The following is a 27,291-nucleotide window of genomic DNA, read 5'->3' as shown; positions in this document are numbered from 1 at the left end:
ATGTGTACATAGATGGGAAGAAATGATTGCCAATATTAAAGAGGAGGAAATACATTTTACTTTTTTACTGAGTGTTCTTTTTAATGTTTATTTTATATATTTTTTTAATGGACAGATAAAATTGTATGTATTTACTATGTACAGGATATTGTTATGAAGTGTATGCACATTGTGGAATTTATAAAATTGTATATATTTATCATTTACATATTTTGAAATATGTATACATTGCCAAATGACTAAATTGAGCTTATTAACATATATATTGCCTCACATACTTATTATTGTTTTGTTCGCATAATAAGAGAACTTAAAATCTACTCTCTTAGCAAATTTTAAGAATACAATGGTGTTATTAACTATAGTCATCATGTTGTACAATAGATCTTTTGAACGTATTCGTCTTATCTAACTTAACTTTTGTATTCTTTAACCAACGCCTCTCCCATGGCCCCAGCATCTGGTAGCCACCATAGTACTCTCTACATTTATGAGTTCAACTATTTTAGATTTGACGTATAAGTGTGATCTTATCCATTTCCTTTAGAACATCTGAAAAACAACTGCATTTATGCAATTTTCCTCAAAAGTAGAAGCAAGGAACAAAAATAAAAATTTACAAATGGGGGCCAGGCACGGTGGTTAACACCCATAATCCCAGCAGTTTGGGAGGCTGAGGTGGGTGGATTACTTGTGGTCAGGAGTTTGAGACCAGCCTGGCCAACACAGTGAAACCATGTCTCTACTAAACATACAAAAAATTAGCCAGGCATGGTGCCACATGCCTATGATCCCAGCTACTCAGGAGGCTGAGTCAGGAGAATCACTGAACCCAGGAGGCAAAGGTTGCAGTGAGCTGAGATCATGCCATTGCACTCTAGCCTAGGTGACAAAGTGAGACTCCATCTCAAAAATAAATAAATTAATTAGTTAGTTAATTTACAAATGGGACCTAGTTAAACTAAAGTGCTTCTGCACAGCAAAAGATATTATCAACAGAGTCAACAGACAACCTACAGAATAAGAGAAAATATTTGCAAACTATGCATCTAACAAAGGTCTAATAACCAAAATCTATAAGTAATTTAAACATATCAACAAGAAAAAAACAAAGTAGCCCCATTAAAATAGGCAAAGGAAATAAACTTACTCTTCTCCAAAGAAGACATACAAGCAGTCAACAAAATTATAAAAAAAAATGCTTGTCATCAGTAATCTTCAGAGAAATGCAAATCAAAACCACAGTAAGATACCTTCTCACACCAGTCAGAATGGCTATTACTAAAAAGTCAGAAAATAATAGCTGCTGGTGAGGCTACAGAGAAAAGGGAACTCTTGTACACTGTTGGTGGGAATGTCAATTAGTTCAGTCACTGTGGAAAGCAGTTTGGAGATTTCCCAAATAACTTAAAACAGAGCTGCCATTCAACACAGCAATCCCATGACTAGGTATTTGCCCAAAGGAAAATAAATTCTTTTACCGAAACATATGCATCTGTATGTTCATTGCAATAGTATTCATAATAGCAAAGACATGCAATCAATATAGGTGCCTATCAATGGTGGATTGGATAAATAAAATATTATACATATACACCATCAAATACTATACAGCCATAATACAATATGAAATCATGTCCTTTGCAGCAACATGGATGCAGCTAGAGATCACTATTCTAAGCGAATTGACACAGGAACAGAAAACCAAATACTGCAGGTTTTCACTTATAAGTGCAATCTAAACATTGAATATACATGGGCATAAAGATGAAAACAATAGACACTGGAGACTACTAGATGGAGGAGGAAGAAAGGAGGTAGAGGCTCTAAAAACTACCTATTGGGTACTATGCTATTGGGTACTATGCTCACTACTTGGATGACAGCGTCCAAACCTCAGCATCATGCAATATACTCCTGTAACAGATGTGCAGGGGTACCCTGTAAATCTAAAATAAAATGTGAAGGAAAAAAAAAAGTAGAAGCAAGAATCTGTACATCATTACATCCCAAGCAACGATGCAAAAGTAATAAAATAACTTTTATAAAAATTATCTATGATTAGTAACTGATTTTTTGCAAAATTTATTTCACATCTATGGCAACAATCAATTCAATAAATGTCATTGAAGTATATTTAATGGCATATTTAAACTTCAAAATGATCTGTTTTAATACAGTATGAAAAATATTAAAATCACCTTCAATAGATATGTTAAAATGCTCATTATCAAAATAGCAGCTATTTAAAATATCCAAACTAATAGCAATTAATTTCTTAAGAAAAATATTTTTGTAGTTTTAAATTCATGATTATGCTTAAATATGCAATTATCTTATTTTTATTCAAATGCATGTTAGCACAAAACAAAAAAATGCAAATTAAGTTATCTTAAAAAATACAGCACTTAATTTTATTAAATTACATCAAAACAGCTATTGTGTATATAGTCGCAGTTACTTTAGTTTGATCTCAATTGAATTTTACTTCCATGATGCTACACAATATACCAGAAGTCAAACATAATGGACATGGCACCATGCAATCAGACACTATTCCTAATATTCATAAAGTCAACTGTTTTCTGCTTCAGTGGTGCAGTGAATTAATTGTAATTGAGTGTATCTCAACATAAATTTTGAAATGGCTTGCTATATGCCTTCTATTAAAACTTGCAAGAATTAAAAATTCATTAGATACCAAGTAAGTTACTGTAAATTTTCTTAAACCTCTCAAGTATTTTATCTAGTTTATATTCATTCATTTTGATTTATACAAATTATTAGTGTGAGAATTAATGAGTCATCATATCCTATGTAAGATTATATCTTTCTTCATTCTATTATTTCTTTATGATTAAAATGTTACATTCTGAAATATGAGAAATGTTACTGGCAGTGTGGGTTTTGATGTATACATCTTATTAGGCCAAGAAGATGTCAAAGCGTTTTATTGCTCTGCCAAGAGAGTGAAAGACATAAAAAGACAAAATGTGAGCAAATGAATGAAAGGAAACTATCTTGGTGTCTCTTTAAGAATTAATTTATATTTTGTCTTTATTCCTTTTAGTAGTTTAAATGTTTGACCTTAGAATAATCACATGATTTTTGTACTAAGATGGAGTTTTGATTTTCATAATAGACTTGTTTTTTTAATTTGTAAACAGCCAAATATCTATTTTCTCCTGTCTATCTACCTAATAATACAAATGAACATCACTTTGTGCCTAGTTGTAAACCTAAAAACATGTTATATTAGTTTTGTTTTATTTAAGGCACTTTTTAACTCTATGTTGATTTTTTTTAGGACACAAATATTCCTAGTCTAATACTCATGTATAAACCTGAACTATTTCCTTGGAGACAACAAAAATTAGATGAAATCTCATTCATTAATTTAAAATTATGATTTAATTATTTATTTTACTTATATTTTTACCTTCCAATAATCTAAAATGTAGAATTTAAAATTATAATAATTTATTAATTTGCTTTTACTGTTTGTGATTAATATTTAAGGTGACACCATCATTTTATGCTTATGTTTATGCTGTTTCACCATTTAACCAGTCTTGACTACTAATGTATAAATGTTTAAATATGTATTTTCTTTCTCTGATTTTCCACAGGCAATTCAAATTCCATTTGTCCAGATCTGAACATTTAATCCCTTTCAAGAATCTTGGTATTCTGTGATCCATGTCTTAGCAAAAGGCACTACCTTCAACTCAATTTTACAAATCAGAAACCTGACATCATCTTTGATACCTCATTTACATCTAACTTCCATGGCTATTCAAATAACAATCCTATGAACTTCATATCTAAGTATTTCTTTAATTCATGGAGTTTTCTTTAACTTGATTGCCACCATCCTAGTCCATGTAACCATTATCTCTACATCGTTTATTTGTAAAAAATCCATAACCCATTTCCCAGCACTATTCTAAAGTCATTTAAATTCATTTTTATCCTGAGTTAAAATAACCTTTAAAAAATAACTTATTATATTATTTCTAAGCTCAACAACTTTTATGTCTGACACTGCCCTTTGTGTGAGGATCAACACACAAAATCCTGGATCCATATAAGCAATCTGTGTCTTTCTCCTGAAATGGCATAATTAACTCGCCCCTCTGCAGCCCAGCCACATAAGCACCCTTCCTTTGCTAACACAGTCTGTGTGCCTTTTTGTCTCTGGGCCTTTGCAGGTCATGTTTTCACTGCCTAAAATTCTGTCTACTAAGTTGACTGTTAATTCTTAGTCAACCATAGCTACCAAGGCTTATTGATGATAACAGGAACCTCTTTAGCTATCTACATCAAGAAGGGATTGTATCAGCAAAAGTGGTTCGGAAGATGGGAGTTTTAGAATATTGGGTGGGCATGAAGGAAAACCTCCCAAAACAAAACAGAATCAATGAATCAGGGATAGTACTACCTCTGAGAAACTACCTGAAAAGGGGAGCATGAGTTGCTCCTTAGGAATTATTTATTAGTTTAGTTCTTAAACTAGTTAGGTGTCAATAATCCGGAATCAAGACATTGCAATCACACAAATGACTTTTGATTCTCAAGAGCTGAAGAATGGAAAATAAAAGACCTTTCAAATCTCATGTGATTCAATTTAACTGGTAGAACTAAATTTGCATTTAAAATTATTCTAATAAAGTCTGTGAAGCTGGCTCTCCATAAGGATGATGGAATGTTGGCTGAACAACCAATCCACAGTTTCCATCGAGTCACCTTCCAGAGATCAACCTAAGTCACTCATAGTTACTAAGTATTTCATTGCCTCACTAGAATCGACAGACTGTAAATTTCACATAGGCAGGAGCCAGATCTCCTTTGTTCCTTGCTACATCCACAGCACCAAGTAACCCACTTTGCATATGGCAAATACTCCATAAATATTTTATTGAATTAATCACCATGAGAATATAAACTATCATTAGGCACTGTATTCATTTTTTCATGGAAACAAATAATTTTCTCAAGTATCAAAATAATATAAAGAACTTTGATAATGCCAACTCAGTAAAGTAAGGGGAATTATTAATACATTGTGGTATTTTTTATAGAACACTAAATTGTTTTATTTTAATCTGTCTAGTTTAGCATTGAAAATGAACCAGAAACAAGCCTCAGAAAAAAAAAATTCTAAATAAAATTGGTAGTTTCTCCATACGTTCTTGTAATAGTCCATTCGCATGCTGCTAATAAAGACATACCTGAAACTGGGTAATTTATAAAACAAATAAGTTTAATGGACTCACATTTTCACATGGCTGAGGAGGCCTCACAATCATGGCAGAAGGTGAAGGAAGAGCAAAGTCACTTCTTACATGGTGGCAGGCAAGAGAGCATGTGCAGGGGAACTCCCCTTTATAAAACAATCATATCTTGTGAGACTTACTCCCTATCACAAGAACAACATGGAAAATAAAAAACTTCAACAATGATTCAATCATCTCCCACCAGATCCCTCTTAATGACATGTAGGGATTATTAAAATTCAAGGTGAGATTTGGCTGGGGACACAAAGCCAAACCATATAATTCTGCTGCTGGTCCCTCCCAAATCTCTTGTCCTCACATTTCAAAACCAATAATGCCTTCCCAACAAACCTCCAAAGTCTTAACTCATTTCAGCATTAACTCAAAATTCCACAGTCCAAAGTTTCATCTGAGACAAGGCAAATCCCTTCTGCCTATGAGCCTATAAAATTAAAAGCAAGTTAGTTACCTCCTAGACACAATGGGAGTACAGGCATTGGGTAAATACAACTGTTCCAAACAGGAGAAACTGGCCAATATGTAGGGGCTACAGGCCCCATGCAACTCCAAATCCAACAAGGCAGTCAAATATAAAAGCTCCGTAATGATCTCCTTTGACTCCCTGTCTCATATCCAGGACATGTTGATGCAAGAGGTGGACTCCCATACCCTTGGACTGCTCCGCCCTTGTAGCTTTGCAGGGTACAGCCTACCTCCTGGCTGCTTTCACTGGCTGGCATTGAGTGTACGCAGCTTTTCCAGATGTGGGGCGCAAGCTGTCAATAGATCTACCATTCTGTGGTCTGAAGGATGGTGGCACTCTTCTCATAGCTCCACTAGGCAGTGAATCAGTGGGGACTCTGTGTGGGGGCTCACACCTCACATTTCCCTTCTGCATTGCCCTAGCAGAGGTTCTCTATGAGGGCTCTGCCCCTGCAACATACCTCTGCCTGGACATCCAAGCATTTTCTTACATCCTCTGAAATCTAGGGGGAGGTTCTCAAACCCAATTCTTGACTTCTGTGCACCTGCAGGCTCATCACCATGTGGAAGCTCCCAATGCTTGAGACTTGCACCCTCTGAAGTGAAGGCACAAGCTGTACCTTGGCCCCTTTTAGCCTGGAGTGGCTGGGATGCAGGGCACCAACTGGCTGGGATGCAGGGCACCAACTGGCTGGGATGCAGGGCACCAAGTCCCTATACTGTACACAGCAGACCCTGGCCCAGGAAACAATTTTTCTCTCCTAGGCGTCCAGGCATGTGATGGGACAGGCTGCCATGAAGGTCTCTGACATGCCCTGGAGACATTTTCCCCACTGCCTTGATGATTAGCATTTGGATCCTTGTTACTTATTTATACAAATTTTTGTAGCAAGCTTGAATATCTCCCCAGAAAACGGGATTTTCTTTTCTACTGCATTGTCAGGAGCAAATTTTTCAAACTTTTATGCTCTGCTTCCTCCTGAACACTTTGCTGCTTGGAAATTTGTTCCACAAATTACCCTAAATCATCTCTCTCAAGTTCAAAATTCCCAAGATCTACAGGCAGGAGCAAAATGCCACCAGTCTCTTTGCATAGCAAGAGTGACTTTTACTCCACTCCCCAACAAGTTTCTCATCTCCATCTGAGACTACCTCAACCTGGACTTCATTGTCCATATTCCTATCAGCATTTTGGCCAAAGTCATTCAGCAAGTCTCTAGGAAGTTCCAAACTTTTCCACATTTTCCTATCTTCTGAGCCCTCCAAACTGTTCCAACCTCTGCCTGTTACCCAGTTCCAAAGTTATTTCCACGTTTTCAGGTACCTTTACAGCAATGCCCCACTCTACTGGTACCAATTTAGTGTATTAATCCATTCTCATGCTGCTAAAAAGACATACCCAAGGCTGAGTTATTTATTTATTATTTATTGTTTTTATTTTGAGTTCCAGGGTACATGTGCAGGATGTGCAGGTTTGTTACATAGGTTAACATGTGCCATGGAGGTTTGCTGCACTTATCAACCCATCACCTAAGTATTAAGCCCAGCATGCATTAGGTATTTTTTCTAATGCTCTCTCTCCCCAACCCTACCCCTTGACAGGCCCCACTGAGTTGTTCCCCTCCCTGTGTCCATGTGTTCTTATTGTTCACCTCCCACTTATAAGTGAGAACATGCACTGTTTGTTTTTCTCTTCCTGTGTTAGTTTGCTGACGATAATGGCTTCCAGCTTCATCCATGTCCCTGCAATCAACATGATCTTTTTTTCCTTTTTATGGCTGCATAGTATTCCATGGTATATATGTACCACATTTCTTTATCTAGTCTATCATTGATGGGCATTTGGGTTAATTCCATGTCTTTGCTATTGTGAATAGTGCTGCAATAAACATATGTGTACATGTAAGGAAAAAAGTTTAATAAACTCACAGTTCTACATAGCTGAGGATGCCTCAAAATCATGGCAGAATGTGAATGAAAAGCAAAATCATATCTTACATGGCATCTGACAAGAGGGCATGTGCAGGGGAGCTCCACTTTATAAAACCATCAGATCTCATGAGGCTTATTCACTATGACAAGAAGAGCATAAGAAAGACCAAACCCCATGATTCAATTACCTCCCACCAGTTTCCTCCCCCAACACATGGGGATTATTATAATTCAAGGTGAGATTTGGGTGAGGACACATAGCCAAACCATATCAATCTTAAATATCTTCTTAATATTAAATAAAAGAAAGAAAAGAAAAGAAAAAAATCAGGATTATTAATGAAAATATATAGGCACAAAATCTTAATATCAACATTTTAAAAATTTGAATTTTACCTACATAGAATTGTATCTACATGCATAAATTAGCATGCAAATGATAAAAGCCTTAATCATGTTGAAAATATGTCATATGGTAGCTTTTGAAATGGATTCTTCAGTTACTTTTAGAAACTATTAATTTTTTTCTTCAATTACTTTTCAAACATAATGTATAAAGCAAACAGAAAATAATCAAACAGAGAATCCTAATTAAAACACAGAAATGTAAAGCAGAAAAAAGAGGGAGTATTGCATAATTTACTGACCCCTTCTTTCCCTGAATTTGAATTTGCCTATGTCTTACCAAATATTTCATTACATTGTATAGTAGAAGTAATTTTAGTATAGAGAATTTCAGGAAGGCCACTATCCACTATTTAGATTTCACATGCTTTTTCAGTGTTGAAAGGTAGATAAGCATTTGTATGAGGAGCAATCACTGAAATTTCATTGAAATTGAGATTGTGGTAGGTGTGTATGCTATAAACCTCATTTATTATCACATTTGACACTCATGAAACTCTCTAAATTAGATACCTCAATTTATATTTTCGGGGAACATAAATAATGAGCCAGCTAAATGTCACTCAATAAGGACCTTTAGAACAATCCTTTAAAGACAGGTTGGGACGTTCCTCTCCACTCTACCAATGAATTTTCTATGAATATAATTTACTTTAAGGATCTAATGCAACATAAGTTATGAGGATAGACTGCTGTAAGAAAATTCAAAATCTACAGTTAACTAATAATATGACATTTAGTGGGCTAAACTGCAGAATTTGGAAATAGATATTGTCAAACAGTGCCACAGGGTAATGCACAGATTGAGTTTTAGGACATATGGGGGGTGAGTTGGATCCAGTCTCCTCTCCTTTCTAGCAATTCCTGGTCAAAGTTACTGTCTCACATACAAATAAAAATGTTGAAATGAGTAAATAAATGAAAATTGTTTCATGAGGAAAAAAAGAGGATTAATGGAAGCAGCAAGATCTTAAACTTTGACATTAAAGAGAATGCAATACTTTGACCAGTTAGCCTGATACTTATTGTCGAGGAAATTTAATTCCAGACCAGATATATCTGCAAAGGTTTACCTTATGCATTTTAGCAAAAGCTTTGGACATACAATTCATTTTTTAAAAGACTTAAATGTGAGTAGTATGAATGAAAAATCTAGCTTGACTTAAGACTCTAGAATGTGAGCCCTCTTTTAAGAATCTTCTAAATTGAAATAAAACATTTTCCTGATTTAGCCGCCAAATCCAATGCCAATCAAATAAATGAAAGTATTATGGAGAAAATGTGTCCCAAAAGTAGAGGTTATTTCTAAGCATGAGTGTGGTCTAATTTTATTTTTTAGGTCTCTGGGTAGAGTTTGTTGTGCTTGTAGTTTTTATTAGAACCCAACTGCATTCAGCAAACAATCCAATAACCCCGTTGTAATTACATTACTCAAGGCTTTTGAGATTCAAGTCCTTAAAAGTCGTGGTCCTTACATGTCCGGAGGAAGGACCTTTATCTCGGGCCCGTGAAGTGTTTTTCACTAGACTTTTGTTATTAAAGGCTTGCAACCATATAAGTATAGGAAAAATAAATACATATTATATTGCAAATCCCTAGAGAGCACAGTGCATAGAAAATGATCTTTTCATATCCTCCTCTTCTGGCTTGAGATAAATATAACGTAATTGGGAAATGGCAGTTTCAGTAAAAGAGATTTAATTTGTGATTTTGCATTTTCAATTTTTTACCTATATATAATTTTTAAATAAATTTCAGATTGGACATATAGTACGAAAGAGTTAGAAAAGTTAAAGACTTTAAGCAGGGTCTACTCTAACCCATCCTCATCCAATAACATAGAGCTAAATACAAAATGTCCATAAACATTGTACCCTAGTTGATAATTCTGAAATTATTTGTATACTAGAGTTGAGCAAATAAATAAGTAAATTGTAGAAAATAGAAACTAGGTGACTATGGTAAGAGGTAGAAGTCACAAATAATGAGGGAGAAAGCTAGAATAAACCCTGGAAGAGAGAGAGAGAGAGGTACAGATGGATACTTAATGTTTCTGTACATTTATTTGCATACATACATTTAGTATACATACATGTATGTCCTAGCTCTGTGTGCTAAGATGGCCTAGAAACAATGAAATTTCAGTAGAAATTATCACAGCTAACACTCCCATATATCTTGGTTTCTAAATACTATTCTCTGATAAACTGATACAGAAGATTCTTGGAGAACTGACTGAGTCTGAAGCTAGGACAGAAAATACAAGCTCATCCTGGAATGTACTGCAGTAATAGGAAGAAAGGAAACGTCAACTTTGAGGCAAGATCTACTGATGAGTGTTAAAACGAGTGAGCAAAACTTTAAAGAGAATAAGATATTCGTACGGTCTCAAGGGATCTTGCTCAAAATATTTAATAATTACTCTGGTGGTTTTAAAATATCTCCACAAATTATTTAATATTCTTCCCTCAAGGAGGTGGAGGAGCTTAATCCTTCCTCCTTAAGTGGTGGCTGGATTTAGTGGTTTGCTTCTTTAATAAATAAAATATGGGAAGGGACAAATCAAAACTTTATAGGAAAGAACCAGGAAAATACCACCTTACCCAAGTGATTAAGGCTAAAATCACCAGTAACATTCATGTTACTATCACGAAACTCTCCCCTTATATAATGTAAGAAAAGAAAGCACTTCATCTCTCTGTCATTCTTACCCCAAAACCATAACCACATTTTTTAAGAAAGCATTAGAGAAATTCAACTGAAATATATTTTACTATACTGGTAGGCATAAAAAATGAATGCCAAGATAAAAAAGGAAAACAAAAATGGAAACAAGCCAAACCAAAACAAGAGCAAGGAAAGACTGAGAAAGTATCATGAATTAAAGGAGACTAAGAAGACGTGATGGCTGAGTGAATCATGATATCCTGTGCTGAATCCTAGATCAGCAAAAAAAGAAATTTGTGATCAAACTTGTTGAATACAAAAAGAAGTTTGTAATTAATACATTTTACTAAAGTTAATTTCTGAGTTTTGATAAACACACCAGATTATGTGAGCTGTTAACCTTAGGAATAGCTAGAAGCAGAGCACATGGGAACTCTGTACTATCTTTGCAACTCTTCAGTGAATCAAAAGTCCTACCGAAATAAAAGGTGAAAAATATTCTTTTTATCACTAATTGTGAGCTCATGCTCAGCTTATGTCTTTTGTTTTCTGTTTTAATTATTTTATATTGTTTCCATTTTTCTAGGATATAACTGCATTTGACAAACTATTTCTTTATGTTTCTTTATAAGACTTCCGACTTTAAAAAAATTGACTGACAAAGTTCAAAAAAACTTATTCCCTGATCATTTCTTTATGTTGCCAATGTCACTCACATCCAAGATCTCTGACCTGCAATTCTTCTAACTAAATTTTTACAGCATTGACTGTCATTCAAAGAAACATAAATCTCATCCTCTGGGAGTTACATGTGCTTTACGGAGAGCATTGCTATATTTCAAATGATTCTGTTTGTTTTTTGGTTCACCAGAAAAGTAAGTACATGAAAAAATAGCCTGAAATTCAGGCTAAGATAATGTATGTACTTTATTGATATCAGTCCCACTTATAAACCCATCATTTAGTGTTTATTGTTTTTAGAGCAGTAGACATATATACAGCAGAACTGAACAAGTAAAAGTGGCCGTCCTATCCTCAAATAAATTACAGAATTAGCACATAAGGATCATTGCAACTTTCAGACATGAGTTTATGTATCCTGGAACATACTGATTTCCAAGAATTGTATAAATTGATGCTTTTAAGTGCCCTTGCCAATTAATACTAGTTGTTTTCAATGTCTAACTAGGGTATGAAAGAGAACTAAAATTGTCATTTAAAATACTTTTAAACTTAAGTTTAAAACTTAAGTTTTTTCAAATGCTCATGCTTACCAGGCATCTAAATGAGGCCCTTATTTTTGGTCAATTCTATCCTAAGATGTTATTTATGACCTCCAATTCGATAAAAAAGTTACTAAGGTAGTGAATTGTCCTCATAGGCTTATCAAGGTGGTCTGTTTCTATCTTAAATTTCTACCACGATGCTTCTTTGTTACGTATTATATAATCTAAGAGTGAGGTAAAAGCTCTATGTCTGGGTCAAAGACAGTGTTAAGAATAAAATAGTGACATCCAGGTCCAGGAGAATCAAAGTAGATATAAGAAAGGGGTACTAACAGAAGTAATAAATAGCAAGCTGGTGTGGTGGTACAGATAAAGAAGTTTGACAAATGTAGAGGTCAAGAAGGAAAGGTTGTTCAGAAACAGTCTAGCAGTCAGACATCGGGAAGTGTGCTCATGCTGGGGATCAATTTAGCCAAACTCAGATAAGGTTTTGGACAAGAAAATCAAATACAGCACATAAGAGATTAGAGGACCTTTGGTTTAAGTCAAATCTGACCTCAGAGAGTTACAGAATTTTCACTGTATCTTGCTGGAATAAGATTCACTGAATTTGACTAATCAGGGTAAGGAAAGCCCTGACTGCTGAATTGAAGCAATTCTCTTTTCCAAACCCATATTCTGAAATATATAAAGTTACATTCATTGTATTCCTCCACACAATATAGTCTGTATTTTAACTATCTTGTCTTTGATAAAGGCACCGATTTAACACCCGATCACCCATGCTTAAATCCACAACCTATTTTTTAAATTTCTCACTCTCTTCCATGATAAATAGATAAGGGCTTCTACCCACAAATGTATTTGGCATTCATCTCCTTTCTTTTATGGTATTGATTTAGTTTCACCTCTCATCATTTATTACAAGACACTTCAATAACCTCTTAGAAGTGTTTCTTGTTACACATCTTTTCCATATTTAATTAACTGTTTAAAAGACTGACACGATCATATCAACCATAGCTCAAGAAATTTTGCTTACAGAATGAGCTTAAACCTTAAAAACAAAATAATATATACTTCTTAATCAAGCTGTAACATATACTTTCCTGCTCATGCAGACTTTGTTGACTTAAGTTGAATCACTTAATCTTCCCAACACCCTATACATCTCTCCATATCTATCCAATTACTTACATTGATACTGCATTAGTCATTTTGCCTGACCCTTACAGTTCAGCTTAAATGACACCATGCCACCATTTCTTTTATCAAATACTTTTTTTCTAAGCCTACATACTACTATACATGGTGTTTATATGTTTTACATATATGAGAAATTATTCCTTTAATTGGTGAATGTCATTGTGAATCATTACTTCTTTTTTCAGAGCTCATTGCTAGTATACCTATTAAAATTACTTTCATACGTCTTTGTGTAATTTCTTACCTCATCACAGTAATCAAGGAGATCACAAGACAGAAGCAATTAGCATAATTCCATCTTATTTTGAAGTCCTGAATAGGTAGTAGGAATCACCATGGATTTACCACCTATGATAAATGAACCATTATGTTCAGCTGCTCAGATGTTGGGGCTGTTTGCTGTTCCAGAATATCCTAACCTATTCTGTCTGTGCTTTAATAAAAGAGGGAGACTCAACATATACTGTTCATACTTATGGTGTTCACAGATAATCAAAAAATCAATATTTTCAAAAATGTTCTCTAGAAATAGGGCACATCAAAAATCATTATTAAAGGGGTCTTTCTGCATCACATACTGTGCACATTTGCATTACAAATATGGTGGTTCTGTTATTCTCAATCCTGGGAAATGTATAGGTACATGTGCATATATATGTACATATATATGTCATTCACATTAGTTTTTATATCAGTCTCTCAATTCACATTAATTAAATCACAATGTCTCGTTTGATCTTGGGCATCTAGATTTTTTAAGTTCTTGTGACTGGTTCATACTGATGGTTAAGAACCACTTTGGAGTACAGTGACAGTCTAAAATGTTTGCTTGCTTTTGGATAAATATATGTCAAAATTTTAGGAAAATAGTTTTACAGTGCATATGTTCTATAATAAATAATAACATTAAGTAATAATAATAGAGGTGAAAACACCAGCTGACTCATCTTTATTTCTGTAATACCACCTAACTCGTTTTTAATAATTGTCTGAATCTAGTAAACATATATATCAGTGGAAAAATACAGATTTTGAGTCAAATTAATTTATGTTCCAATATCAGTCCTTCACTTACTCACTGTGTGGCCTGAGGTAATTTCTTAGTCTCTTTCATGCCAGTTTCCTCTTCTGGAAACTTGAGATAATACCCTTCTTACAGTGTTGCTCTAGGATTATGTGAAAGAATTTTTGTAAGACCTAATCAAATTATCTTAAAGTTGCTTGACAAAATTAGGTCCTTTGATATAATATCAAGAGTGCGGAAGCTGCATGATGGCTCAAGAATACATCTCACAGTAGTTTTCCTGTGCTGGAACTTCCAAAATTGAAGGCCTGTTCTTTTGGTTGAGGTTGTGCTTCCTGTTTGAATTTTATATACATTTGGTAACACATTATATACAGAATGGTAACACATTATTCTCTATCAAGAGTGTATTTCCTTCCAGCAGTGCCTTCCTATTCTCTTCAGAATTCTATGAGCAATATATATGTATATGTGTACGTGTGTGTGTGTATATATATATATTCTTTTCCATATATATATGGAAAAACATTTGGTCATGAGCTGTTTAGAGAACCGACATTAAATGGCAGTAAGGTAGATAAATGACTTAGAATAAGCAAGAGTTATCTTTGTTCTTGAAAATAGATCTACAGAAACATGTCTTAGAAAGGAAGTGCTCTCCAGATGACTTGAGAATTTGAATATTATTTATTCTTATTAAGCTCTTGGCTCTTCTTTGACAAACTTCCATTCCATCTGAGACCCTTGTGTGGTGCTATGTAGGGAAAGTTATTTAGATTATTTAGATTTGAAAAATACCTCACCTTCTGGGAACTTTTGTGATGATTGGTAGAAGAGGATGAATATAAATTAATTTGTGATAAAATTGATAAGAATACAAAGACATATGAAAGTAATTTTAATAGGTATACTAGCAATGAGCTCTGAAAAAAGAAGTAATGATTCACAATGACATTCATCAATTAAAGGAATAATTTCATCAAATAAATTTTCATCTCTTTTTATGAACTAATAAAATAAGAAAAAATGTTTTTGTGAGAGGCAGGGAAGGGAGAATGATGAGAAGAGATATAGTATTTTTGCTGCTCCAATTCTTAATGTCATGAGATAATAGACTTCATAAGACCATGCAAACATCTCGGTCATTTGCTACATTCATAGAAGGTGTTCAAGCTGTTGAAAGAATAAATCAATCACTAAATGAGTGTTTTAACTCAATCGCCACTGACTTTGTCAGTCTCCCTAAGCCTGATCAATAATTATTTGCCTTTAAATCTCTGGTAGTTTATGGATCTTACAGACTGTTGAATTGATTTGACAGAATATGGAGATTAGTTCTAGAAATAACGTTGTAAAATAATGTTCTCAAAATGGAAACATTTATGAAGATATATTTTTGAGACATTAAGCAAAATAAAAAGGATGAGTATACCTTCCATAGAGATGACAACAAAATTTACACACACGCACATAATCCAAATTAAGTGAAGAACTATAACCATTTAAGAAAATAGGTATTCATGTATCTGACAGTGTATAAAGTGATTTTTAGTCTGTCTCAATATCTTGAATAAAAGTCCTCCTTATGACAGGACTTGGTCACAACCGTTGTATTTACTATTTTTATAAAGTCCCAAATTGCATTAAAGTTACTCTTGAAGGTTGAAGAGATACATGCCAAAAGAATTGGTAATATTTTGTTTTGTCTGGTATACAGTTCTTTACACTACACAAAGACAGGGGAAAAATTTAATAGTGAAGGTATATTTAGGTAGTTACATTTATATTTATTTAATTTTTTTATAAGAAAATTTTCTGTAAGAAACTTGAACTGTAGCTTTTTGAGGAAGTCAAGTGATTAAAAGAACCTAATGAGGAAAAGAATCAATGGCCCAGAAGAACTGAAATTAGAATTAAGCATTAATTGATTTTGAAAAATCAGATTCAAAGAGAATATTAAATGCTATTCCTCTGAAACCATTAAGCTTATAGTAATGAAATGAGTGGGTGTTGCTCCTAAAGTGGAATATTTTGATTAGATAGATTTCAAGTTTCCAGTGGTTGGTTTTGAAGGAAGTTTTTCTGAGGGACATTAATGAAGTCTTCCTTCATTAATGAAAATAACATAAAGCCAATGAGAGAAAGTTCCTTACAGGAAGGAAAACAAACTCAAGATCTGGTATAATCACTATCTTTTTATAAAAGTATGCGTATCATCAGATATTATAAGTACAGATATGTTCTAGTTATAAATGTAGAATGATTAATTTGGTCTTTCAAAGTCTCTTCCCATCTTTGCTTTTACGTGCAATTAGATTTTCATATTTTGCTTTTGCCATCAGAATCAAACAGTTATAATCTAATACACTGCTGTTAAAACAGAGTAAAGGTGTTGTGCAAATACTTTCAACTTCTTACCTACTGAAAAGTATAATCTTGCCTTTGTACTCCAAAAACAGAGAATTTTCACAATTAATGTTGTTGAGAAATTAGCCAGCCTATTGTAACCATTTTTTATTGTTTATAAAGTATCTTAGATGAACAGATGTGTTTATGTAATTTGGTTTGATGATTTATACTAAATACAAAATTCTTCATGAGTGCCAAAAATAGCAGGTGCTGAATAAAAGAACTCTAAGGAAGCTTTATTGAATTTCGTCAATTTATCATTTAAAAGTGAAGAGTATGTGACAGAATAAAACTGTAGGCATTAGTAAAGCACCAGGGTGCTTGATAATCATACATTCAAAAAAGAGAGAACAATTATTTAGATAAGACTGTATCCTCTGAAAGTCCTTTCTCTCTTTTCTCCCTCTCTCTCTTGCTCTCTCTCTATATATATATATGTATACAGTGACATACATATATACACATACATACATATATACACAGAGAGAAATATATATGTAGATATATAGAAAAATATATATAGAGAGAAAGAAACTGTCATAGGATGCGGCCTTATTCAAATGGATTTTTGTTTCCCTTTGAATGTATGTTTAAGTTTCCTAGTGTTTATTAATGCACGCAGCTAGTCTCCAAAGACAGAAAGAGAATAATTTTTGTTTGTTTGTTTTCTTGTTTGTTTGTTTTGCCTGCACAACAGATTAACTGAGTGCATGTATGACTGAATTTCATCATTGATGGTATACATTAAAGTCAATATAAGAATAGTTCATGGAAACGAAATCACCATAGAGTCAATGGAATATGTTCGGATTACATGAGCTAATATTAATCTGGGAGACAGCTAGAGTCTTATTCAAAGTTATTATTTCTTTGAAAATCTCTATGAACTTTTCACATCTATACTATTTACATGGACACAGCCTTCTGTGCTGTATGATGTTAAGATATTAATAGTAATATGAAAAGGCTTTCCTTCCTCACTCAAACAGGTCTCATCTTTCCAACAACAACAAAAAACTATAGCTAATATATCTGGAAATGGTACGTTTAGAATATGAATTTGAAATTATTAGTACAAATCTTACATAATATAGCAATGAAAAACTTTCAAAATAAATAGCACATTCCTAAATTGTACTAAATTTTTTTCTGCAGGTTCAAGTAGAAATTTATTGCATTGCTTTGCCTCAGAGTAACCATAATGATAATGGGTTATCAGTATAGTGGGCCAGTTTTCACTAAATTGAGGTACTCTATGCAGTAAGCCATAGCACTACTGTTACAACATTTCATCAATGACAGTTGATTCTGGAAGTTCCCAGCTAATTTTGAGGAAAAGAAAGATGTTAAAGAATTAGAATTGCAAAATAATTCTGCACACTTGTGGTCATAATTTTTGAAAAGGTATATGTTTGCATGCGTATTTTTAGATGAAGCTTGAATTAATTTATCTATTATGTGAATTCAAAGGTTTCTTCTTTCATTTCTAAATTTCCCATTTTGAATATTTCAATCTAAACCCTCCCCTATAATAGGACAAGCCTTCGGCTGCTCCCACAGTACCACATTTTGAATGAGTCGGTACTTTCTGCTTTGCTCTGGCTCTATGGTTTATATAGATTAACTTGATGCCTCCTTTGTTGCCTAAAAATATTTAACCAAAAGAAAATTGTACTTTGTGATTATTAAGCACAAACTCTTTTGTCAGACTTCCTATATTCCAAATCTTGCTGTACCACTCAGTGACTTTAGACAAGATGGCTTTTCTCCTCTCCTCTCCTCTCCTTTTCTTTTCTTTTGTTTCTTTTCTTTTTTCCAGATACCATATTGCTCTGTCACCCAGGCTGGGGTGCAGTGGCGTGATGGTGGCTCACTGCAGCCTCACACTCCCAGGCTCAAGCAATCCTTCTGCTTCAGCTTCCTGAGTAGCTGAAAGTACAGATGTGTGCTGCCACGCCCAGCTATTTTTTTTTCCCCTTTTGTAGAGATGGGGGTCTTGATATGTTGACCAGGCTGGTTCAAACTCCTGGCCTCAGGCAATCCTCCCACCTCAACCTCCCAAAGGGCTGAGATTACAGGCGTAAACCACCATATTCAGCCAAGACATCATTTCTAAACCTTGATTTCCACTGTTGTAAAATGACTATTAATACTTCAGATCTATTTCTTTGGGTCTTTGTTTTAAGTGACATAATAGATAGTCTTCAATATTAGCTATTATAATTATCTTACTCTTGTGGCCCACAGTGGTTCATTTGCTTCTCTTAATTCTCATGCTGATTGTTTCCTGTGTCATTGGGCATACAGACATTTATTTGTGTCATGATGAGATTATAGACTTATTGAAAGTGGGTACTGTCCTTTATATTTCACCGGTATTATTCATAGCCAAAAGTCCTCCACAGTGAAAATAGAAAACATGGTATCTTAGCACTCTCTTGCTGATCTCATTGTGGCTTAGGTGAAAGACAGTGAATTGAATAATTGCAAAACAAAAGAAAAGAAATCTACAATTTTTAAAACTACAGTATAAAAACAGTATGCTACGTAATTTCAAGTATTTTATCTTAGTTAATTTTCACAGAACATACTATGAGTCTTACAGCTAATGTATTGGAGACAGGCTACAAATATAGATCTTTTTCATTCCCAAACGTAGGCAAAGCCTACCTAGATGTCAGAAAACTGGCATAGGTAAAAACATTCCTATTTTTGTTTACAGAATTATATACCTTTAACTCCAATTATAGCATTTTATAGCACAATAAACATACCATATAACCTGAGCCATATAAGTTACTAATCTGTATTCTTATTTAGCTGAAGAGAATTAAAACCTGCAAGCTTTTTATTTTTGATTTGGTAAAGTGGTTGTCAGTAAAATAGTCTCATTCTTTTTCAAATAAGTTTTAGGATAAACAAAAGACTTCAGTTAAAATATCCAGTCCACTGACATATATGATGACTGAGACTCGGGCCTGGGTTTACAAAACAATATGAGGGTTTTTTGGGTTTACAAAACAATATGAGAGGTTTTTTTTTTCCATTCTCTAGTAATACCACTTAATGTCTATAATTAAAGGAATAAAGGACAGTATTTTTTTGTTTTTAGCTATCACCAGCATCCAAGTTGTTTTACATATCTGAAATGTATCTACATTGAGACTGAGTTTAAAAAGCAAACATTTACCAGGAGCAGTAGATGTATGGCTCTGATATATTTGTAGAGCAATTTTATATTTGCCCCCAAAGGACAATTGGCTTTGTAACCAACATGATTTATCATGGAATGACAAGATGGGAATGAGCTTGAGATTCCATAAACTCCATTTTTTCCCTCCAAATTAGAACCCAAACTAATTTATCTGAAGCAGATAAGAGTATTTCAAAGTGACCAAAAGGTTGTAATGTGGACTGCTACTCTGTGACCAGCACTATAGTTCTGCTAGAGAATGAATTGGTCACTGAAGCCACGACATTAAAAATTGGTTAGTGTAAGAATCCCTTTCTGGAGAGGTAACCTTTTATTCTGCACAAGACACCCACTGCTGGTGTGAGTTAATGCATCAGTTGTTCAGTACAAAGCCACAGAAACCATTTTCATCCTGAAAATCAGAAGCAAAAACAAAACAAAAAAAGACTTAAATGAGCAAAAGAAAGTCTTATAATATCACAGAATACATGTTTTTACTGAATAATCTATCAGTTTTCTACTCTGACTTCATTCAGGAAGTTATTTATTTTTATTAAAGCAAACAAAACAACAACAACAACAACAAAATTCTCCATGCTGCATCAACATGCAGAAAAATAGTACCCAGCATGCTCAGGTCAGAGTCAGTAAAAAGCGACAATAAATACGTTTGCAAAGAACTTCCACTTTCCAGTTCTGTATATAAGGGGCTTAGAGGTTGCCACTCCAACCTAACAACAAGTAAAAACCAAACAGACCGAAAAATTAAGAACACTTTTTGGTTGCTTAAGAGCAGTGAGGACACAGGGCAAATTGCTGCCCTCAAGATGGAAGTGATAGACAAGTGAATAGAGAGAAGAATGGCTTACTGGGGCAGAAACGACCATGGGGACCAGTGCCATGGTGGGTTAGCAAAATATGTACTATAATTGATCCCTTGTTGGGAGCTCAGTGCGGATAAGTCTGACACTTAAAAACTCTAGATGAATCCAGTCATATGAGGGTCTCCCACAACAGTGTGAGATTTACCTCTAGGAGTTCAACCAGGTTTCCAGAGTAAATATTGGGGAAAAATCTCCTGGTGCTACCGGCAGGGGGAGGGAAAAATGAGTGATACTGAAGTACGCCAAAACACTCTGCTCTTAGAAAGGCCTGCCCTCAGGAGAAACTAGTCTACCTCATCCTAACCTGTTGGGGTATTATCAGACTCTAATTGATCTGGAGGAAGTGAAAGACCCAACTCCAGCCCACTCTAGCTATCCTGCCCTTGCTGAGAAAGATGAAAAAAAAAAAAAAAAACGAAACAAAATGGGGAAACACGTGTGAAGTTCACAGTTCTGAGGCTCAGGCTCACTACAAGACTGAGACTATAGGATTATGAAATGCTTCCACTCCCCTGACACCTTACTGTCACAGTACTAAGAGCCTACTTATAGCATTTCCTTTTACCCAGTACATCATGTCTCACAATCAAGAAAAAATTACAAGGCACACTGAAAGGCAAAACATGACAATCTGAAGATACAGAGCCAGAATCAGAACCAGACATGATAGGAATGTTTGGATTATAACACCAGAAATTTAAAACAACTATGATTGATATGCCAAGTGCTATAATGGATAAAGTAGACAGCATACAAAACCAGATAAGAAACATCAGAAGAGAGGTGGAAATCTGAAGAAAATACCAAAAAGAAGTGATAGAGATAAAAAAAAAAAATACCATAGTAGAAATGAAGAATGTCACTGATGAACTTATCAGTAGACTCAACATGGCTGAAGACAAAATCTATGAGCTTGAGAATTTAGCAATAGAAACCTTGGAAACTAAAAAGAAAGAGAACACAGGCTGAATAAAATGGAGTGGAGTATCCAAAGACTGTGGGTTACATGTATTTATTTATAAGTAAAACAAATGATAGCAATGATACAAAGGACAGTGTAAAAGAATTAGGATTATTAGTTTATTATTAGGCACATGCACTACCTAAGAAGGGTTGCAGTGTTATTTAAAAGTGGATTTTGATTCATTGGAAATGTATATCGCAAACTCTAGGACAACCATTTTAAAAAGTATTTAAATAAGTATAATTGATATGCTAAGAAAGGAAAAAACTTAAATCATATAAAATGTTCAATTAAAGTCAAGAAAGACAGAAAAAGAGTCAAAGAAAAAAATGGAACAAAGAACAAGGGCAGCAAATAAAAAACGAGTAAACAAATATGATAGTTATTAATCTAACTATATCAATAGTCAGTTGGAACTGATTATTTTCAATTTCCTAAATGTACCTATTAAAAGACAGAGATTGTCAGAATAGATCTGAAAATAATACTCAACTATAAGTTGTCTACAAATGAACCTCACTTTAAATATAAAGGCACATATATATTGAAAGTAAATCAATGGAGAAAAATAAACCATACAAACACTTATCAAAAGAAAGCAGGAGTAGCTATATTATTCTGAATAGTGCAGACTTCAAAGCAAGAAAAATTATTGTGGATAAAAAAGGCATTATATAATGAGAAAGGAATCAATTATCTAAAAAGACATAACAATCCTTAATATGTAGACAATGAAAAAAAGCATCAAACTATGTGAGGCAAAAACTAACAAAACTGTGAGAAGAAAGTAATGAATCCACTATCACAGTTGGGGACTTTGACACCCCACTATCAAAAATGGGCAAATCCACTAGGCAGAAAATAAGTGATGACATAGTTGAACAAAACACCAACAATCAACTGGATAAAATCAGCATCTACATACTATCCAACAACCGCAGGATTCACATTCTTCTCAAGTTCTTATGAAACACTCCCTCAAAAAGGACACATTATGAGCAACAATACACACATAAAAAAAATTTAAAAGAATATGTTTGCTCTCAGACTCCAAAGAATTAAACTAAAAATCATTTAAAGAAGGATTACTGGAAAATCTCAAAATACATGTTGATTAAACAACACAATTTTAATAACACATGGATCAAAGAAACAAATAACAGAAATGAAACATATTTTGAAATAAATAAAAAATGGAAACACAACTTATCAAAATCTATGGAATGCAACAAAAGCAATGCTTAGAAGAAAATTTATGTCATTGAATGCATATATTAGAAAAGAATAAAAATATAAAATTAGTAAACTAAGTTTATACCTTACAAACTAGGAGAGTAAGATCAAATTAAATCCACAGTAAGCAAAAGAAAAGAAATAATAAGAATTAGAGCAGAAACTGATAAAATTTACAAAGGGGATCAATAGAGAAAATTAACAAAATCAAAAGTTGGTTCTCGAAAAGATCAATAAAATCAACAGGGAGCTAAAAAATACATGATTATTTCAATAGATGCAGAAAAAGCACATAACAAAATTCATCACCCATTTGTGATTTTAAAAACCCACCTCTCTAAGTACACGAGGGATAGAGGGAAACCTTCTCAATAGGGTAAACTATTTATCCAGAAAATCTACACCTAACATTATATTTAATGGTGAGAAACTAGAAACTTTCCCACTAAAATCAGAATAGGGCAAGTATGTCCTTTCTCATGACTCATTTTCAGTATTGTACTGGAAGTACTAGCTAACGCAATAAGATAAAAAAAAGAAATAAAAGGTATACACATTCCAAAAAAAAGCAGTAAAACTGTATTTGCATGCAGATGACATGATTGTCTATGTAGAAAATCCAGAAGAATCGACAAAAAAATTTCTAGAAGTAAGTAATTATAGCAAGTTTGCAGAATACAAGATGAACATATAAAAGTCAATCACTTTCCAGCTGGGTGTGATGGCTCACACCTGTAATCCCAGCACTTTGGGAGGCAGAGGCAGGTGGCTTACTTGAGGCCAAGAGTTCAAGACCAGCCTGACCAACACGGTAAAACCCTGTCTCTACTAAAAATACAAAAATTAGCCAATTGTGGTGGCACATACCTGTAATTTCAGCTATTTTGGGTGGCTGAGGCACAAGAATTGCTTGAACCTGAGAGGAGGAGGTTGCAGTGAGCTGAGATCTGCCACTGCACTCCAGCCTGGGCAAATAAAAAATGGCCAATCACTTTCCTATATACCAGTAATTTTAAAAAAGTGGAATAGGAAATTAAAAACACAACATCATATTCATAAATACTTCAAAAAATAAAATACCTATGTATAAATCTAACAAAATATATACAAGATCTATATAGGGAAAACTACAAAATTATAATAAATGAAATTTTACAAAACTATATAAATAGAGGGATCTTCCATTTTCATGGATAAGAAGACTCAATATTATCAAAATGTCAGTTTTGTTCCAAATTCATCTGTAGATTCAATGCAATCCCAATAAAAATGCCAGTGAGTTATTTTGTAGATAACGATAAACTGATTCTAAAGTTTATATAGAGGGGCATAAAACATAGAACAGCCAACACAATATTGAAAAAGAATAACACAGTTGGAATACTTACACTACCCAACTTCAAGGCTTACAACAAAACTAAATTAATCAAGGTGATGTGGTATTGATAAAATAATACACAAATAGATCAATGGAACAAAATACAGAGCCCAGGAGTCCACCACCATAAATATAGTCAACTAATATTTTATAACAATGCAAAGCAATAAAATGGAACAAAAATTGTTTTATCAAGAAAAGGCACTTTGGGAGGCCGAGGCAGGTGGATCACGAGGTCAGGGGATCGAGACCATCCTGGCTAACACGGTGAGACCCCATCTCTACTAAAAATTCAAAAAATTAGCCAGGCATGTTGGCAGGTACCTGTAGTCCCAGCTACTTGGGAGACTGAGGCAGGAGAATGGCATGAACCTGGGAGGCGGTGCTTGCAGTGAGCCGAGATAGCACCACTGCACTCGCACTCCAGCCTGGGTGACAGTGCGAGACTCCATCTCAAAAAAAAAAAAAAAAGAAAAGAAAAAAAGAAAAGGTGCTGAACATCCACACATAAACAAACTAATTTAGTCACAGGCCTTACATCTTTCACAAAAAACTAACATAGACCTAAATGTAATATGCAAAACTTTAAAACTCCTAGAAGATAACATGGGAGAAAATGAAGATGACCTTAGGTATAATAATGACTTTTCAGATACAACATCAAAGGTACAAACCAAGAAAGAAATATTTGATAAGTTCGGCTTTATTAAAATTTAGAATTTTTCACTGTGAAAGACAATGTGCAGAGAAAGTAAAGACAAGCCACAGACAGAGAAAATATTTGCAGTAGATGCATCTGGTATAGGAATGTCATCCGAAGTATACAAAGAACCCTAAAAATTTAACAATTAGAAAATTTGGCCGGGCGCGGTGGCTCATGCCTATAATCCCAGCACTTTGGGAGGCCGAGGGGGGCGGATCACAAGGTCAGGAAATCGAGACCATCCTGGCTAACATGGTGAAACCCCGTCTCTACTAAAAATACAAAAAATTAGCCGGGCGTGGTGGCTGGTGCCTGTAGTCCCAGCTACTCGGGAGCCTGAGGCAGGAGAATGGCATGAACCCGGGAGGCAGAGCTTGCAGTGAACAGAGATCGCGCCACCGCACTCCAGCCTGGGCGACAGAGCGAGATTCCGCCTCAAAAAAAAAAAAAAAAAAAGAAAGAAAGAAAATTAACAGCCCAATTACAAAATGGGCAAAATACTTAGACAGACACCTCACCAAAGAAGGCACACAGATGGAAAATGTGTATATAAAAGCATGTTCCACATCATTTGTCATCAGGGAAATACAAATTAAAACAACAATGAAATACCACTGCACACCTATTACAATGGCCAAAATCTGAAAAACTAACAGCATGAAATACTGGAAAGGATGTAGACAATAGGAACTCAAATTATTTGTTGATGGGAATGTGCAAACTGGTATAACCACTTTGAAATACAACTGTCAGGTGTGTACAAAACAAAACACTCTCTTACCGTACAATCAAGCAATTGTTCTTGATATTATCCTAAAGGAGTTAAAAACATAATGTTTACACTAAAACCTCAACATATATATTTGTAGCAGTATATTCATAACTGCTAAAGTTTGGAAATAACCAACATGTCCTTCAGTGAGTAAGTGGATAAATAAACTTTGGTAATTGCAGACAATGGGATATTATTCAACACTAAAAAAAAATGAACATCCAAGATATGAAAAGGGGAAAAATTCGGTGCATATTACTAAGTAAAGGAAGCTAACCTGAAAGTCTATATACTGCATATTCCAATTATGTAACATTCTGAAAAAGATAAAAAATACGAAGACAGTAATTAAGAACAGTGGATGCCAGGGGTTGAGAGGAGGGAGGGAGGGATGAACAGGCAGAACATGAAGGATTTTTAGGGCAGTGAAAATACTCTTTATGATATTATAATGATGAATACATGTCATTATACATTTCTCCAAACCCATAGAATGTAAATACCAACAATGAAACCCAGTGTAAATTATGAACCTTAAGTGATAATGATGTGTAAATCCAGGTTCGTTCATTGTAACAAATCTACCACTCTGGTGGTGGATGTTGATAACAGGAAAATGAATGCATGTGGAGGGGCAAAGGATTTATGGGAAATCTGTACACCTTTCTCTTAATTATGCTGTGAAATTAAAACTGCTCTAAAATTAAAATTTAAAAATATGTGATATGCACTGGTCAAAGAGCACCACCTATTTTAACTCATTTAACTCAATTTCTTGCAAAGAAATCAAAAATTTTTAGATAGACAGTATATAGTGGCATATATTTTGCAGAGATTAAGATTAAATTTCTTAGGAATATCAAATACCAAAACTATGTTATTTAATAAATTTTTAGAAATTATGGATTTAATTATGGCTCTACCCTTTATGTAAAAGGTGGCAGCCATTTCCAAATATGGATTGTTTACTCAACCATATTTACTAAGTGAGTTCTGTATTCTATGTTTTATATTAGACCTGGGGACTCAACAATAAACCAGACCAGTATGGCTCTATCTTTATGAAGAGCATACACAATAATTCAGGACTCATAGAAGTCAATGAGCAGAACACAGAAGACCCAACCTGAAGAAATTCCATATATGTGCTAATCCTGTGTTAGTGTTTTAAATAATTTATATAAAAGGACAGAAACCTAGAAATTCACATCAGAATCTTTATATCACTTATAATTTTTAAATATAATAATGGGTATGTTTTATATGTATATTATTATTTTGTATTATAGTTTTAGCCATCAAACTTTTAAAGAATTTAACTTACAATTACATTTCATTATATTTTACAGAACTTTCCTTACAATTATATTCCAGGCTTGTCATGTGAAAACCTCTTTTACAAGAAATATTATATTATCATCTTCAAAATGTTGCTTTCTTTATTTTCCACTAAATTCTTAGCGTTTTTGTCCTTACCTTCAAAAATAGTAGAATAGCATGTTGAGTAATAAGACCACATTTAGATCTCAAAATTTC

General features: G+C 34.0%; 1 long non-coding RNA gene across 1 annotated transcript in view; it reads left to right on the top strand.

Annotated features, from left to right (window-relative positions):
- LOC116485105 (uncharacterized) overlaps positions 1 to 27,083 on the top strand; it is a 361,319-nt gene extending 334,236 nt beyond the window's left edge. The window contains exon 3 of the long non-coding RNA XR_004252751.1: positions 26,772 to 27,083. This is a non-coding gene — a long non-coding RNA (uncharacterized LOC116485105). The remainder of the gene's footprint in view (positions 1 to 26,771) is intronic.
- The last annotated feature ends 208 nt before the right edge of the window (positions 27,084 to 27,291 follow it).

This window comes from Hylobates moloch, unplaced genomic scaffold (assembly GCF_009828535.3).
Source record: "Hylobates moloch isolate HMO894 unplaced genomic scaffold, HMol_V3 SCAFFOLD_16, whole genome shotgun sequence".
Classification (NCBI taxonomy): Eukaryota; Metazoa; Chordata; class Mammalia; order Primates; family Hylobatidae; genus Hylobates; species Hylobates moloch.
The sequence above is the reverse complement of the archived record's forward strand: the minus strand, read 5'-3'. Positions and strand labels throughout refer to the sequence as shown.